Below are 18,035 nucleotides of genomic sequence, written 5' to 3'. Positions count from 1 at the left end.
GTCTAGAAATCACCCATCAGAAGAAATTGGAAAGAGAAAGTGAAACAATGATGTATAAATAAAAAATCTTTTAGTTTTAACTGACAGAAATCCAATTCAAAGACAAAATTTGAAAGGAGATTACATTTTAGATGACTCAATATTCTTAAGATGGCAGTTCTCTCCAAACTGATGTATAGGTTTAATGCAAGGCATGGAGGTGGGGTGAAAGGGGGAGGGAATCTCTGATGAAAAAAGGGGACATCATAATGATTTCAACAATAAAGATAAATTTTAAAAATAGAGTAACAAAATACTCATCTAATCTAATAATAGACAAATATGCAAATTGACCATACCTCCGACACACCAGTAAGCCACGCCCACAAGCCACGCCCACCATCCAATCAGAGCGAGTATGCAAATTAACCCAAACCAAGATGGCTATAGCCACAGAGAGCAAGGTTTCCTAGGTAACAGAGGAAGCCAAGCTTTCTGCCTGCCCTGGCCAGGCCTAAGCCTCCACTCAAGCTACAAAGTTTCAATTATAGAAGGTAAACAAATTCAAACAAATGGCGGCAGAATGGAGCTTGAGAGAGCAGGCCAGGGTTGCCGCCAGCAACAGGGGAAGCAAAGCTTTCCACACACCCTGGCTGGGCCCACCCGCTTAAGGCAACAAAGTTTCAATTATAACCCCAACACAAATGGCTTTGGGCCTCAGAGGGAGCCCCAGGCTTGGCTCTGCTCCAGGCTACAAAGTTTCAATTGTAGAAGGAAAATGAATTCCAGATACCAGGGCCTCCTCTTGCGTTGCCAGGGGGCGTGGCCCGCCTGCAAACCACCACAGGCCCCTTGCTCAGGCCACCCCATGCCCCCAGGGTACCCCACCCTGATCAGGGACACCCTTTAGGGCAAACCAGCTGGCCCCCACCCCTGTACCAGGCCTCTATCCTATCTAATAAAAGAGTACTATGCAGATTGATCATCACTGCAACACACAATATAGCTGCCCCCATGTGGTCAAAGATCCTGCCCCCATGTGGACACAAGATGGCCACCACAAGATGGCCAGCAGTTGAGGGCAGTTGGGAGACACCTGGCCTGCAAGGGAGGGCAGTTGAGAGGGACCAAGCCTGCAAGGGAGGGCAGTTGGAGGTGATCAACCTTGCAGGAGAGGGCAGTTAGGGGTGACCAGGCCGGCAGAGGAGGGAAGTTGGGGGCAAACAGGCGGCAGCAGAGTGGTTAGGGGGTGATCAGGCTGGCAGGCAGAAGCAGTTAGGGGCAATCAGGAAGGCAGGCAGGCAAGCAGTTGGGAGCCAGCAGTCCTGGATTGTGAGAGGGATGTCCGACTGCCCGTTTAGGCCCGATCCGGGTGAGATCGGGCCTAAACGGGCAGTCGGACATCCCTCAAGGGGTCCCATATTGGAGAGGGTACAGGCTGGGCTAAGGGACAACCCCCCTCTGTGCACGAATTTCGTGCACCGGGCCTCTAGTTTGATATAAAATCCCAGCAAGCTTTTTTTCGCCATAGAATTTTACTTATATTTACATATATACACCAGCACATATGTACACATACAAGAACTAATCTTAGCTTCTTAAATCATACCACAAATAAAAGTCAATTAAAATGAATCATAGAACTAAATATGAAAGCTAAACTACAACATTTTCAGAAGAAAATATAGGAAAAAAATCTTTGTAACTTTGGATTAGGCAAAGATTGTTGGATACAACACCACAAACACAATTCATAAAAGAAAATAATTGATAATTGAACTTCATCCAAATAAAAATATTTCCTTTTCAAAAGACATCATTGTAATAATGGAAAGCAAATCATAGAATACAAGGAAATATTTTCAAATTATGTTTCTAATATAGGACTTGTATCCCAAATGTACAATATACTCTTACTACAGGAGTATAGTAAGAAGACAAACAACCCAATTAAAACATGGGCAAAATCTCTGAACATCCAATTCACCAAAGAGATATATGAATGACCAATAAACACAAAAGGATCTCAGCATCATTAGTCACTAGGGTAATGCCAATTAAAACCACAATGAAATAACACCACACACATACCCAACAAACTGACTGACTTAAAAGTTTGACAAATCAAGCACTGTCCAGGGTGTGATGAAATGTTATTGATAGGGATATAAAATGATAGAATCACTTTGAAAAACAGTTTTCTTAAAAATTTGAACATAAATTTATCATATAACCTAACAATTATACTCTAAGTTCTACCCAAGAAAAAGAAGTGAAAACCTGTCCACTCAAAAATGTGTATACAAAGTTTTTTTAGCATCATTATTCATAATAGCCCCAAACTGAAAAGAATCCAAATGTTTATCAGCTGGTGAAAGGATAAACAAAATATGGTATATTCACATAATGGAATATTATTCAGCAATTAAAAGAAACAAAATATTAATAGATGACTCAACATGAATGAACCTGAAAAACATTATACTGAATGAAAGAAGTCAGATTCATAAGACCAGTTACTGTATGATTCTATATATATAAAATTTTATTTTAAAAAATCTATAAGAGACAGAAAGCAGATCAGTGGCTGCCTGGAACTGGAGGTAGGAATAGAAATTGGCTGCAATACAGCAAAAGAAAACTTTATGGAGTAATAGAAATGGTATAAATTGAAATACGTTACTAGTTGTGTAACTCTAAAATGTTACTAAAATTCATTAAATTGTATGCCTAAAATGGGCATATTTTATGATATGTAACTTATACCTCAATAAAACTGTTAAAAAATAAGAATGAAGGGGAGAGGTCATTTAGTCAAACACAAGTGAGGCAGGAATATAGCTAGTTCTTTGGGAACCACAGTAACCCTTAACTTGAATACCATGAATCTATCTCTTACCGTCCATCTCAACTTCTGTGTATGTGTGTGTGTCTCTGTGTGTATGTATTTCATCTAAACTTCCTACATACCACTTTTTATGGTGAGGAAACATGGCTTCTTGGCTTATATTTATTAGCATTTTAGTGGAGAGAGGCTGAAACTAACTTGCTACTTGGTTAAAAACTCCAATTATCTTGTTTTGGGTATGAATGCTCCTTCTATCAACCAATAATCAATAGCAATTAGGTCAGACTCTCTCTGCTATATTGCATATACTGTATGTGTGTGTTTTGTGTGTGTGCTCTTAATTACACACATACACCCATGGAATCTCTTTTCCATCTATTAATCTACTTAATCTTAATTAATTCTTAGGACACTTCTATGAGGTAGATGCCAATATTTCCATGTCACATACAGGAAAATTATCATGTATAGATGTTAAAATATATAATGAAGGTCATATATCTAAAATGTTAGTGCCAGATTTTGAACCGAGTGTGTCAAGCCTTTGTTCCTTTCTCAAAACAACACCTCTTCTTTTAGCATTTCCTCTACTAAGAATTTGAGTGTTACATTACTCCTTTATCAGTGCTAGATTGCCTCTAATTTTTCTAGATAAAAGATTATTTTCTGAACCCATCTTAAATGTATACTTGTCTCTGAAATCTGAATAAATGAATATTCTCTCTCAAGTCCAGGGCTTTCATCACCACAATTTATGTTAGCTCCTTTTTGCTCCATGCCACTAGCTCTCTGCTTTTCGTCGGGTGTTCTAATGTCTAATTTTCAACAGTTTTCCTCCAAACGAAAATCACTATTGGCATGGTAAGCATTTGGAGTTTTATTATTGATTTATGCCTTGGGTGAAGAGGTTAATTAAATGTGAATTTTAAGCCGACAACATGATTAGGAGAGTGAAGCAACTGGAATTCATGAATACTTCCAAAGCCATTAAACTGTTTAAAATGAACAATGAATAGAGGTGGGGGAATGGAGGTGGAATGGGGAGATAGACCAGCCCTCTGTTATTTGTGACTGGATTAATGAAATTCTGAAGAATAACAAAATCTTTCCAAGGCTTTTCATTTTGCATTTATATTGACATTAGCATGGAATATAATACATTCCTAATAAACCACTCTTCCGTATTCTCTTTGTTTCTTCTATTTCAAATTGCATCATAGAACCTTGAGTTTACCAAATCAACTAGAAGGGGGAGGGGGAAAAATTCATGCATTATCAAGCCTTAAGAGTCCTCAGGAAAACTTTGTAAAGCTTGAGGAAAATATACAGACCAAGCATCTTCATTCTCCCTTTTTTCCCAAATGACCTTTTGGAGGTCATAAACCTAAATCCAGAGTGAATCTCATCTCAAAAAGTTGCATAAAAATTATTACATAACAATAATTGTTATCAGGAAATGAGGAATCTGGGTTTGGTTTCAACCTAGATTATAATCCCCTGAATTTAAACCCTGGTGGATTTTATTTACCATTTGTAGCTATAACTTTCCTCCTTTAAATCCCAGCCACATAGTGGACAGCCATTCAGTCTGGTTAGTGGTAAATAAAGTTCTACAACCCTAGGAGATGTTAAAAAATAAATGATAATGATTACCTAAACATACTCATTGATATAAAAAAGGATAGGCAAATGTTTAAATCAAGTGGGACAGTTATTCAAGAAAAATGAAAAATTACTAAGGACAGGATATATAGATATTAATAATTACATGATTATAGAAAAGACATCTATTTTAGAAACAAGGCAGATGATTTATGACACTTCATTGTTATTGCAAATATATGTCCTAAACATTATCAACACTATAATAGTATTTATTGCATTTTAATTTGCAATGGGCATAGCCCTGTTAACGAATAGATAAATAACTATAATGTGGGATAAAGAAATGATGCAACATTAAATGGCACAGTAACACTTCAGAATCAACCTTAGAACACTAAAGAAAGCTATTGTCATTGTGATTCAATCCAGGAAAATATCTACTGTGCCAAAATAACAGAAAATATATAGATATGTATGGAGGTGGAATCAAAGACTCAGCAAAATGCAAGTTAAAAATCAGCCTAAGAATCAGATATCTATACTAATAAAAGGATAGTATGCTAATTAGACTGGGAGACCTTTAGGAAGTCCTTCTGAACAAAGCCATGGTGGCAGAGGCAGGTTAGGGGCAATCAGGCCAGCAGGGGGAGCAGTTGGGGTAAGAAGGGCAGGGGGGGGCAGTTGGGGTGAGCAGGCCAGCAGGGGGGGCAGTTGGGGGGCGAGAAGGCTGGCAGTTGGGGGCGAGCAGGCTAGTGGGGGAGCAGGTGGGGGCAACTAGGCCGTCAGGGGGGTGCAGTTGGGGGTGAGCAGGCTGGCAGAGGGGGCACTTGGGGGTGAGCAGGCTGGCAGAGGGGGCAGTTGGGGGCAATCAGGCTGGCAGGCAGAGTGGTTAGGGGTGATCAGGCAGGAGCCAGGGGTCCCAGATTGGGAGAGGTCCCGGATCGTTTAGGGATTGGGCCTAAAGCAGCAGTTGGACATGCCCGAGAAGTCCCAGATTAGAGAGGGTGCAGGCCGGGCTGAGGGACACCTCCCGTCCTGCATGAATTTCATGCACCAGGCCACTAGTTTTAGATAAAAAAGATTAAAAATACTAACAAACACTAAACTAATAGCTACATAAGGCTGAGGAAGAAAAGATGAATCATTTCCTGTTAGAGACTGAGAAGCCATTCAGTAAATCATTGTGAAAGTTCATGCAGGACACATGCACAGGGCAATGACCACAGCTAGGCTCTGGACAATGAGGTGCTGATATTTTGCCTTAAAAGCTGTAGCAGATCAAGGCCTGAGGCACTGACATCCAAGTCCAGGTCATAGTTGCCTGCTTTAGAGTGGTCCAGGAGTCAGAATCTTAGAATAGTTCTGCTGACTGAAGTGGCTAACTCCTAGAACCTAATTTCTCAGAGTCATCAGAATGACAAGGAACTCAATCTCCCTTTCAAATATTCTTCTCCACTCCAGGAAACTCCACTGTATCCACAGTGAGTATCACTATCACCCATGATATCTTCCCAACCCCTGCTTCTCCCATGCACTTTATTTGGTTCCAGGTGGCTAGTTTTGCCTTCACACATAGGCCTCACTCTGCACTTCCTACAGGTCTGAGTTAGCAGGCTCTCCTAAGAGCGGGGTTTCTCAGTCTTGGCATTGTTATCTTTTTGGAGATGATTCTTTGCTTTGCTGTACATTACAGGACATTTAGCAGAATCACTGACCTTTACCACTAGTTTCCAGTAGCACTCCCAATTATGATAATAAAAATGCTGCCAAATATCCCCGGGCAGGACAAGAATGGCTTGCCCTGGCTGAGAATCACTGATTTAGAGGTTGCTACTTTTAATACACTGGCCTCAAAGTCTGACTCTCAACCTACCTAACCCCAGACTGTACAATTGTTAAGACAGTAAAGGACATTTGAAGATTAAAGAATATATTAAGCCAGAAAAATATTGCAACTGACTACTGGACGTGGCTGTTTTCAGGACCCAGAAGCCCTTGAGTCTCTAACAGAAGATTTCTCTAAGTAACTGCAAAGCAACCTTCATGCTCAACCATAGGGATGCTTTGTTACAGAGCCCCCTACCACTTAGAAATGAACTTAGTTTTTCTATATTTCTAGCAGACTGGTCTCCAAATAGTCAAGTAGTCAAGACTAGAGAAAACAGAGTTTTCTCCTTATTCTGTGTCATAAATCTTTTTTTTTTTCTAGGCTCTGATTCATTTCAGGAAAGTCAACAGTCTGAATATCTACTCCCTTCAGGGAAACCCTACTCTCTACCTATGTGTGTGATCCTGCTATGTTTTTAACAGAAAACTACTTTACAACATAAATGTACAAAAATACACATGAAGTGGCAAGTGGGTAGCTTTTCTATATCTGTTTCTTCTGAATTATAGGAATAAGTGATAACTTTTTTCATTTGTAACATGTATCAAAATTTTCTCCTGAGGAGCAATTAAATGACGGACATGGTGACAAAGAGTAAAGGACCAAAGGATGGGACTTACAGGAAGGAGATTTCATGTCAGCAGAGAGTCTAATGTCTGGAGTCATTCAAGATGCAATTGAAGGTAGTTAGTTTCAAATCCCTTTGGATACTTCAATCAGAAGCTGGAAGATATTGTGAAGGAAAATCCATGCACTGCCTAGGTGGTTGTCCAAGATGATCCTTTATTTATATGGCTCTGTGGACAAGAGCAGATGATGAGAACATCATATAATCCAACAAGTCAAAATTTCAAGATCTTACCCTCAGAAAAATGGCATACTTTTTTGATTTACCTGAATAGCAGGTGCCACTTAAACAATATTCAGATGCATTAACAAGAATCAAGGGACCAATTATTTGCCATATTCCAGTATGAGAGTATGTGTGCACATGTGAATGAATTATGTTCATTAGGAGTAATTAATCAGTTTGGAATCATAATTGATTTTTTAAAAATTTGTATTAAAATAATTAGAGTGAAACTGTGAAAATGGTAAAATTGCCACAAATCCACGACTATTCAAAAATAAGGATGTGTCTTAGTTTGGATATAGCACATATCTCTCTCTTATGGTCTCTCCTCTACAGTAAGAATGCCCCTCCTCCTTACCAATTAGGCCAATGAGAATAGCATCACCCCCCTCTGCCCAGAGAAAACAAAGTTGAGAGTACTGACAGTCAGCTTAGAGCCCATACCTGAGGCTTCTAAATTCAAAAGGAGGCTGTGATGATGAAGGATTTGAGTAAAGGAGAGAAGGAAAAGGGAGAGAGCACACTACCAGCAGCCTGATGATAAAGAAGGGATGGGTATAGGAGGTAAGGAAGACAGAATAGGGATTTAATTCCTATTTGGCTTAGTTCTTATTTGAGTTAATGGCCAGAGAGATAGAAATATTTACTATATTATTTTTCCAACTATTCCAACCCACCAGGTTACCTTTTTATAAATTCTAGGCACAGCAATAAACTTGGCTTTCATAGCATATCTTGTGCAAATCTTTTTTCTCTTCCTTTTCCTTTTCCTTCCTTCCTTCCTTCCTTCCTTCCTTCCTTCCTTCCTTCCTTCCTTCCTTCCTTCCTTCCTTCCTTCCTTCCTTCCTTTCTTCCTTTCTCTCTTTCTTTCTTTCTTTCTTTCTTTCTTTCTTTCTTTCTTTCTTTCTTCTTTCTTTCTTTCTTTCTTTCTTTCTTTCTTTCTTTCTCTCTCTCTCTCTCTCTCTCTCTCTCTTCTCTCTCTCTCTCTTTCTTTCTTTCTTTCTTTCTTTCTTTCTTTCGTTCGTTCGTTCTTTCGTTCTTTCGTTCTTTCGTTCTTTCTTTCTTTTTTTTTTCTTTCTGTTAATCCTCATCCGAGGACATTTTTCCATTGATTTTTTAAAAATTCTTTACTGTCTCCTTTTTGCTTCATTGACCTCTCTCCTGGCACTCCTCCTTGCCCTCCAGCACATGTCCCTGCCCTCCTACTGTCTGGGTCCTTTGGTTATGTTTACATGCATGCATATAAGTCCTTTAGTTGATCTCTCCTCCAACCCCCAAACTCCTCAACCCTCCCATGCCTTTACTCCAAGGCTCAATAGTCTGTTCAATGTTTCTATGTCTCTGGGTCTATTTTAATTCATCAGTTTATATTTTCATTATATTCCACAAATGAGTGAGATCATGTGATATTTATCTTTCTCCAACTGGATTATTTCGCCACAGCAAAATGCTCTCCAGTTGCATCCATGCTGTTGCAAATGGTAGGAGTTCCTTCCTTTTTATATCAGCGTAGTATTCCATTGTGTAGATGTACCACAGTTTTCTAATCCACTCATCTGCTGATGAGCACATAGGCTGTTTTCAAATCTTAGCTATTATAAATTGTGCTGCTATGAACATAGGGGTGCATATGTCCTTTCTGATTGATGTTTCTGATTTCTTGGGATATATTCCTAGAAGTGGATTTACTGGGTCAAATGGGAGTTCCATTTTTAATTTTTTGAGGAAACTCCATACATATTTCCACAGTGGCTGCACCGGTCTGCATTCCCACCAACAATGCACGTGGGTTCCTTTTTCTCCATATCCTCACAGCACTTGTCATTTGTTGATTTTTTTGATGATAGCCATTCTGACAGGTGTGAGATGGTACTTCATTGTCATTTTAATTTGCATCCCTCAGTTGATTAGTGACTTTGAGCATGTTTTCATATGTCTCTTGGCCTTCTGTATGTCCACTTTCGAAAAGTGTCTATTTAGGTCCTTTGCCCATTTTTTATTGGATTGTTTCTCTTCCTTTTGTTAAGTTTTATGTCCATTGATTTTTAGGGAAAGTGTAAGAGAGAGAGAAAGACAGAGAGAAACATCGATGTGAGAGAAACACATCAATTTGTTGCCTCCTGCATCAGTCCTGATCAGGGCCCGGCTGGAGGAACCGAGGTACATGCCCTTGAACAGAATGGATCCAGGGAACCCTTGGTCCACGGGCCAACACTTTATTCACTGAGCCAAACTGGTTAGGGCTCTTGTGCAAATTTTTACAACACTGCACCATGGAAATCAGCAATAAAGTGTTACTTTTTCTCCTTTTCCATGGCACAGTGTATGTGAGTAGTTCAACCACAAAAAGGGGGTTGCCTAAGCCATTTCCATCCTATAATATGCTATTGATATTTGTTTCCTGGTGACTAGTGGGAAAAACATATTTCTGTTTTTGTTTATTTCCCAGCCTCTAGATTTTTATTTATCCACTGAAAGGTTAGAGAACAAGTCTTCTGGAATACCTGCTTGCAAGATAACTGGAAAGAAGCACAGATAGAAACCTTCCATAGCAGATTAATAATCAGAAATGTTAAAGCCTTAGGAAGGAAAATGCAATATCAAAATTGTTTTTTGTGTCCTTCTTTTTATCTACACTATTCCTAGGAAGTCCTTTAATTTTGCCAATGATTTACAGCACTAACAAAGAGAAAATGTTGTGGTTACAAATGGCTTACTATGGCCTATTTGAACAGTGCAGGCCCCCCAAAAATCCACTCACGTGACTGAATTATTGAATTATTTGCAATGTATTTCTGCATCAACAAGCAACCAGTTAATTGCTAAATGTCCCCATCTTTGCTCCATAAGCACACATACATTTATTGAATTTGATTAACTAAAGCAAGAGGAAATAGCTAACAATTGCTTAAAAGACATTGTGGATAATACCAAGGCTGTTTTGGAAGGTCTCTGAACTAAAAAAAATATTAAAAAAAAAATTCCTGCCTATACTCATTAGAAAAGTAAAGAAAGCCTGACCCTCAACCCCCAAATCATTTTACTTATGGCAACAATAAAATCGTATTAGTTTAGCCTCCAGTGACTGAAAGATCTTGACATTTCAGAGTAAGTGCTATACTGCCTGTGAGGTCTGATACACTGACAAAGGCAGGTGGTCCCTTTCCCAGGAGCCATGTACACATTTTGACTTTTTCTTTAAAACTGTCATCAGAGCTTATGACAGGATATATTTACAATTCTCAATTATTATAGCTCTGAGCACTATGCTTATTTCTAAAAAAAATAACAAAACTTAAGAGATAAAATTTAAACTGATAACTAACATGGGAGTTTAATCCACTCTTGGCCATATTTACCATGAGGTAATGATACCCATTATCTTAACCAGGACACAGTAGATAGAATAGGACGATCAATTAATATTGTTAAAATACTCTCAAAATGAAGTCATATAAATTAATGTAGAATTTACTTATTTATTTTTTACTTTTCAATACACACACATAATGTCTAATCATTGTTGGACAGTAAGAAAAAAATAAATCTTTCCAAATTCCTTCTATTTGTATATTGTTGTCTATTCTTCCAAATGTATGTAAAAGATTCGTCCTGCACATTATTGAAATGGTATTCAAAAAATTTTTTTAAATAAATTAAAGCCGAAATTCTCCAGTAGGTCAAATTACAGAGTAGTGGTCTATTCTCTCATGTGCAATATGAAAACATTTGCCACTCACTGGGTGTGTGCACTGCTATACTGCCTTGTGTTGAGATAGATGTATAAATATTTAATTCATCCTATATTTCAAATTAACAGAGATCAGGAATTGCATTGTTTGATTTTGATTTTTTTTTATTTTTTATTTTTTTATTTTTTTTAAATTTCTTTATTGATTAAGGTGTCACATATTTGTCCTCATCCCCCCTCCCATCCCGCACCCCTCCCCACGCATGCCCCAATCCCCTGTTGAACTTAACCGTTGGATAGGCTTATATGCATGCATACAGAAATTTGGTTGAACTCGCCCCCTCCCCCCAACCTCCCCCTACCCTCCCCTATCCTCCCTCTGAGGCCCGATAGTCCGATCGATGCCTCCTTGCTTCTGGTTCTGTTCTTGTTCCTCAGTCTATGTTGTTCATCATTTCCCCTAGATGAGCGAGATCATATGTCGCTAGATATATACTAATAAGAACTGAATGTGAGACGAGCAATAATAGTTATGCTGACAGGCAAATGAATCAATCTGTAGCGAGCTTCCCCCTGGACCAACAGTTCTTTTGAGACCCAATTTCAATGTCCAGTAGTTCCTTATGTGTACATGTCAGCACTGACCCCTCAGCTCTGGATGGTGGACAAATGGTGGTAATGGAGGTCCGACTCCCTCTGGTTTGGTCTCGGCCGAAACCAGGGGCACGGCGTCACCCAGACTAAGGGGCACGTGGCCTCACCCCTACCCAAGGGGCGCGTGGTCTCACCCGGGCCTGGGACCCAGCCTCACCCGGATTGATCCAGGGGCGCACAGCCTCACCCGGACCCAGGATCTGGCTTCACTCGTACCCAGGGACGCTTGGCCTCTCCCAGACCCAGGGCCACTTGGGCTCACCCGGGCCTAGGTGTACGAGGCCTCACCCGGATCCAGGGACACATGGTCTCACCCGGACCCAGGGACGCTTGGCCTCTCCCAGACCCAGGGCCACTTGGGCTCACCCGGGCCTAGGTGCACGAGGCCTCTCATCCGGATCCAGGGACACATGGTCGCACCCGGACCCAGGGACGCTTGGCCTCTCCCAGACCCAGGGCCACTTGGGCTCACCCGGGCCAAGGTGCACGCGGCCTCACCCGGATCCAGGGACACATGGTCTCACCCGGACCCAGGGATGCTTGGCCTCTCCCAGACCCAGGGCCACTTGGGCTCACCCGGGCCTAGGTGCACGAGGCCTCACCCGGATCCAGGGACACATGGTCTCACCCGGACCGAGGGACGCTTGGCCTCTCCCAGACCCAGGGCCACTTGGGCTCACCCGGGCCTAGGTGCACGAGGCCTCACCCGGATCCTGGGACACATGGTCTCACCCGGACCCAGGGACGCTTGGCCTCTCCCAGACCCAGGGCCACTTGGGCTCACCCGGGCCTAGGTGCACGAGGCCTCACCCGGATCCAGGGACAAATGGTCTCACCCGGATCCAGGGACGCTTGGCCTCTCCCAGACCCAGGACCACTTGGGCTCACCCGGGCCTAGGTGCACAAGGCCTCACCCGGATCCTGGGACACATGGTCTCACCCGGACCCAGGGACGCTTGGCCTCTCCCAGACCCAGGGCCACTTGGGCTCACCCGGGCCTAGGTGCACGAGGCCTCATCCGGATCCAGGGATGCATGGTCTCACCCGGACCCAGGGACACTTGGCCTCTCCCAGACCCAGGGGCACATGGCCTCACCCGGGCCTAGGTGCACGAGGCCTCACCCGGATCCAGGGACACATGGTCTCACCCGGACCCAGGGACGCTTGGCCTCTTCCAGACCCAGGGCCACTTGGGCTCACCCGGGCCTAGGTGCACGCGGCCTCACCCGGATCCAGGGACACATGGTCTCACCCGGACCCAGGGACGCTTGGCCTCTCAGACCCCGGGGCACGTGACCTCACCCATGCCTAGGTGCACGAGGTCTCACCCGGATCCAGGGACACACGGTCTCACCCGGACCCAGGGACGCCTGGCCTCCCCCAGACCTAGGGGCACTCACCTGGGCCTAGGCGCACGAGGCCTCACCCGGATCCAGGGACACACGGTCTCACCCGGACCCAGGGACGCCTGGCCTCCCCCAGACCCAGGGGCACGTGGCCTCACCCGGGCCTAGGCGCACGAGGCCTCACCCGGATCCAGGGACACACGGTCTCACCCGGACCCAGGGACGCCTGGCCTCCCCCAGACCCAGGGGCACACGGCCCCACCCGGGCCTAGGTGCACGAGGCCTCACCCGGATCCAGGGACACATGGTCTCGCCCGGACCTAGGGGTGCGTGGCCTCTCTCAGACCCAGGGGCACGTGGCCTCACCTGGACCTAGGTGCACGAAGCCACCCGGACCCAGGGGCGCGTTACCTCTCTCAGACCCCTGGTCGCGTGGTCTCACCCGGATCCAGGGGCTCACGGCCTCACCCGTACTCTGGACCCAGCCTTACCCGGATCCAGGGGCCCACGGCCTCACCCGGACCCAGGGTTCAGATTCGCCCGGACCCAGGGGCACATGGCCTCACCCGAACCTGGAATCCAGCTTCACCTGGACCCAGGGGCGCGTGGCCTCACGCAAACCCAGGGGCGTGAGGCCTCACCTAGACCCAGAGGCGTGTGACCACATCTGAGCCCAGAGGCTCGCAGGCTCGCCTGGACTCGGGTCTCAGCGGGGTTTCGTCTTCTTGATCCCAATTCCTGTTGGTCAATTCCCTCTCAGCAATTCCTTCGGTCATTTTCTCAGAGCTCCAGGGCGGCTGCCGCAGAACTCGTTGGGCGGCGGGCTCGGCAAGGCTCCGGTGTGCCCGGTGCCCGGCGGTGGGCTGGTCCGGTGTCGCTGCGTCGGCCCTTGGGTCTGCAACGGTGGCCGGTCGCTGAGCGTGCGCACCTGGCCACTTCGGGGCATTGAGATTCTTGAAGGACTCGGAGGTCAGCAAGCACGGAGTCTCCCACCCCATGTCTCCCAGGGGCTCGTCTGTCCGTGCTCGGCAGCGAGTGGAGCCGTCCCCTCAGCCGGAGACTGCCGGGGGAACTGCGCCGAGCACGTTCCTGGCCACCATTGTGTCGCTGAGCCATAGTTCTTAAAGTGTGGACTTTGGGTCACCGGCATCAGCATCATCCTGCGTACCCCTCTCTTTTATTCTAGTTGTAGAGCATCTGCTCAGCCAGCCCCCCGGTCTTTCTGGCTGGTGTCTGCTCTGCTCTCCCGTCGTAGTCTCAATATTGTTGTGGTAGGCGACGATCAGGCTTCCGCCCTATGTCTCCATCTTGGTCCTCCTTTGTACAGTTAAGTCTTGATTGTTGTTGGTGTCACTGGGAGGAATTGTCCTCCAGGCCAATTGGCCGTGAGGACCCTCTTTGTCCATATAGGAAGAGTTGCTGTGCAGGAGACATGTTTGTGGGCCGGGTCTTGATGCAGCAATGCCTTGGCGCTCACTGAGTCTGCCTCTAGAATGCCTCCCTTATGCAAGTGATTGAAATCTGGTGTCATCTCCCACCAACCACTAGATGCCCTCGTTTCTGGGTCTCCAATGCAGTGTGGGTCAGCCACTACTTGAGGCACTCAGCAGGAAAAAGCTTCTGCTCAGCTTGGCTGGGGCGGAGCTACAGGGTGGAGCCTACAACCTTGGCTTCCTGTCAGCCCCGCCCTATGAGGCTCCTGTGTCTGTGTCCCTCTGTATTCCTTGCAAACACCTCTGAGAGAAACGCGCCCTGGAGTTTCGCCCACTGCCAAACAGTCCAGTCCCTCCCCTAATGAATCTGGACTCCCAGATTCTCGCCTGGAACTGGCTTCAGTGCAGTTGGAACTGGGTCTCAGCACAGTCTGGCGTCCCTGTCTCCTTCCCAGCAGGGCCACCCAGTGGCGCAGGCAAAAGTCCGTCCTCTGCACACCTTCCAGTGCGCGCGTCTGGAGCCGCCGCTTCTCTGTGCCTCCGCCACCACAGCCCAAATTCATTCCCCCAGCGTGCGCCTGGCTTCCCAGGGTTTCGCCCGGAACTGGGGTTCAGTGCAGTCGGAACTGGGGTTCAGCACGGTCCTGAGCTTATGTCTCCTTCCCGCTAGGGCAGTTCAGTGGCGCAGGCAACAGTCCGTCCTTTGCGCCCCTTCCCGTGCGCGCCTCTGGAGCTTTGCCTTCCCCCGCTCCTCTGTGCCTGCGCCCCACAGCCCAGATTCATTCCCCCAGCCTGCGCCTGGCTTCCCAGGGTTTCGCCCGGAACTGGCGCTCAGTGCAGTCGGAGCCGGCGCTTAGCGCACTCCGGAGCCTTTATCTCCTTCCTGCCAGTGAACGCCGGCCAGGCCGTCAGCCGCCCTTCCTCTCCGGCTCCATCCTCCCCGCAGGCGCGCGTGCTCGTGTCTCCGCCAGTTTCTCCATACCTCAGGCTTTTACGGCTCCCCCGATTGTCCCCGTGGCCTTCTCCTTCCCCCAGCTGTGGGCATTTCAGTCCGCCAGCTCTCCTGTGGTTCTGGACGATGTCCGTTCTGACCTCTAGTTGTGCCTTTGAAATTGTTGTGCCCGGCTGCAGGTTAGGTGTTTCACCTATGCCGCCATCTTGGTTTTCTCCCATTGTTTGATTTTTAAATATGTTTTTATTTCTCTCTAACTTAGTGACTGTGACTTAGAAGGTGCTCAATATATATGTCATAAATATAGTTTCATACTGGCTGTAAAGGAAATGCCAAAGAGAAATTCTAAATATATAAGATTTTTAACAATTGTTACGTTAGTGGAATAAGTTAAAAAAAAACTTCCAAATTTACTTCTGTAAAGCATTTATCTGCATTACTTGTTCATGTAAAATGAACCAAGCAATTTCACTTATCTGATAAGCCAATCTTTATATTTTCGTCACATATACTGTGGTGCCTTTTAACCTTTTGCACTCAGATGTCGAGTGTGACTTGACACGGTTAGCATTAGAATAAAGGAATTGAGAAAAAAGGAAGCGAGTGCAAAGGGTTAATAATAGAAACAAGTACATTCTTTGGCTCAAACTGAATTCAAATTTGAGCTCTATTACTTACTAGTTGTATAAACTTGGACATGTTACTTAACCTTCCCAAACCTCAGTTTTCTCTTCTATAAAAAAGAAGACATCAAATACACTTTAGAATTAAATTAAAGGAGGTGACATATGTACATTTTCTAACATAGGTTTCAACATCCTATCTAATAAAAGAATAATATGCAGATTGATTATCACTGCAACACACAATATAGCTGCCCCCATGTGGTCAAAGATCCTGCCCCCATGTGGACACAAGATGGCCACCACAAGATGGCCAGCAGGAGAAGGCAATTGGGAGGCACCCGGCCTGCAAGGGAGGGCAGTTGGAGGTGATCAACCCTGCAGGAGAGGGCAGTTAAGGGTGACCAGGCCAGCAGAGGAGGGAAGTTGGGGGCAAACAGGCTGGCAGCGGAGTGGTTAGGGAGTGATCAGGCTGGCAGGCAGAAGCGGTTAGGGGCAATCAGGAAGGCAGGCAGGCAAGCAGTTGGGAGCCAGCAGTCCTGGATTGTGAGAGGGATGTCCGACTGCCCAGGATCGGGCCTAAACGGGCAGTCGAACATCCCTCGAGGGGTCCCAGATTGGAGAGGGTACAGGCTGGGCTGAGGGACAACCCCCCTCTGTGCACGAATTTCGTGCACCGGGCCTCTAGTTTAGTAATAATTCCATGAATAGTTGCTCCTTACCTTACTTCAGATCAAAATGCATTTTAGACATGTCATTGTATTTCTATGAAAACTGAAGGTTACTGAAACCAATTCATCTTATCTGTTCATTATATTGGAGCTAGTCATCTCACTAACTGTAAATACTCTTCTATAATAGTTACTCTATGCAGCTGAAAGCAATGAAACTGTATTTGCCTTTTAAACATCCATCATTTTGGCTTATTTTTTGTATGCATTTCATTTTGACCTCTATATGGCTAACATTTTCTGTGTAATTTCATATGACTTGCTGCTGCAGTATTTTACAGTGTACTTTGTTCACTACCAATTATTCAAAATTAAGGACATTCACTGAATTGAGATTAGAATGGAAACTCTCTGAGGTCATCTGTTTGCTTGTTCAGTGTCTTATTCATGAGCCTCTACACAAATCATGACAGGATAATAATTCTGGCAGTGGCTGTCGATACAGAGACAGAATGCTGAGTAAGCTCTGTGGCTTAAAATGTATATCCTGTGTTGTCCAGGCTGTTAGATTTAAAGTGTTTGACCTTGGAAAGGGTTTGGACAAAATTTGATAGACAACTACTAACCCAGGCCTGGAACTCAATTCACCTCTGAAATGAGAAAGGTCACATTTCCTTTCTTGTCCCTCTCCTACCCTCTTCTTCAACCTCATTTTTCCACGTGGTCTCCAATGACCAATCATCCAGCAGACAGATGGTACACTGAGAATGTGCACAGCACAAGGTTACTCAGGAGAAATGCCCTTCTCCCTGGTGGTGGTGGTGGGGGGGAGGGTTCCATTCCATTTCAAGCTGGACTTGAAATCAATATGTCATTATACACACATATGATACAGGGAGAGACAGGAAGTGGATACACACCCAGGATAAAGTAATTTGGAAACAGTACTTTGATGTGCTGCTCACCAAGGAGACATGAGCATTTCACAGTGGATTTCTTTGCCTCAATCACTGTCCTTTCTTTTTCTCACTTGCAGCAGTTTTCTAGACAAGCATGGTTACTTGCTTAGGAAAAGTTCAAATTCCAGTAACATTTTCTGACTGCTTGTCCAGCTCCCAACTTCTAATTTTTTTTTTTACTTTTAACTGCAACCCACAGTATTTGCCTTGGGGAGAAAATCCCTGGTACATTTAAAATAAAAGGAAAAAAATGTTTGCTTCATTGCATCCTACAAGTAATGGTGTTTTGCACTTAATTGTTTTTTAGCAACATAACTATCTTGAGAGTAAACCCTTTGATAGTGTTCTTATTCCTATTACCCCCTCAAAAAATGCAATAAGCTAGTATGACAAGCATGCAATAATACATACAATTGAGAAAGGGGCTAGAGCAGAATTTATAAAACTCTCCTCTAGCTTTTCATGCCACTCAGACTTTCATAAATCTCCTTAAAAATATTTTTCTATTTCAACTAAGGTTCTTTGAACCATCC

The 18,035-nt window shown here is 44.6% G+C and overlaps 1 long non-coding RNA gene across 1 annotated transcript in view; it reads right to left on the bottom strand.

Moving 5' to 3' along the window:
- Positions 1-15,323, bottom strand: part of LOC129150114 (uncharacterized) — a 60,427-nt gene extending 45,104 nt beyond the window's left edge. The window contains exon 1 of the long non-coding RNA XR_008556843.1: positions 15,280-15,323. This is a non-coding gene — a long non-coding RNA (uncharacterized LOC129150114). The remainder of the gene's footprint in view (positions 1-15,279) is intronic.
- Positions 15,324-18,035: the final 2,712 nt, after the last annotated feature.

The sequence above is a fragment of the Eptesicus fuscus genome, chromosome 8 (genome assembly GCF_027574615.1).
Source record: "Eptesicus fuscus isolate TK198812 chromosome 8, DD_ASM_mEF_20220401, whole genome shotgun sequence".
Lineage (NCBI taxonomy): Eukaryota > Metazoa > Chordata > Mammalia > Chiroptera > Vespertilionidae > Eptesicus > Eptesicus fuscus.
The sequence above is the reverse complement of the archived record's forward strand: the minus strand, read 5'-3'. Positions and strand labels throughout refer to the sequence as shown.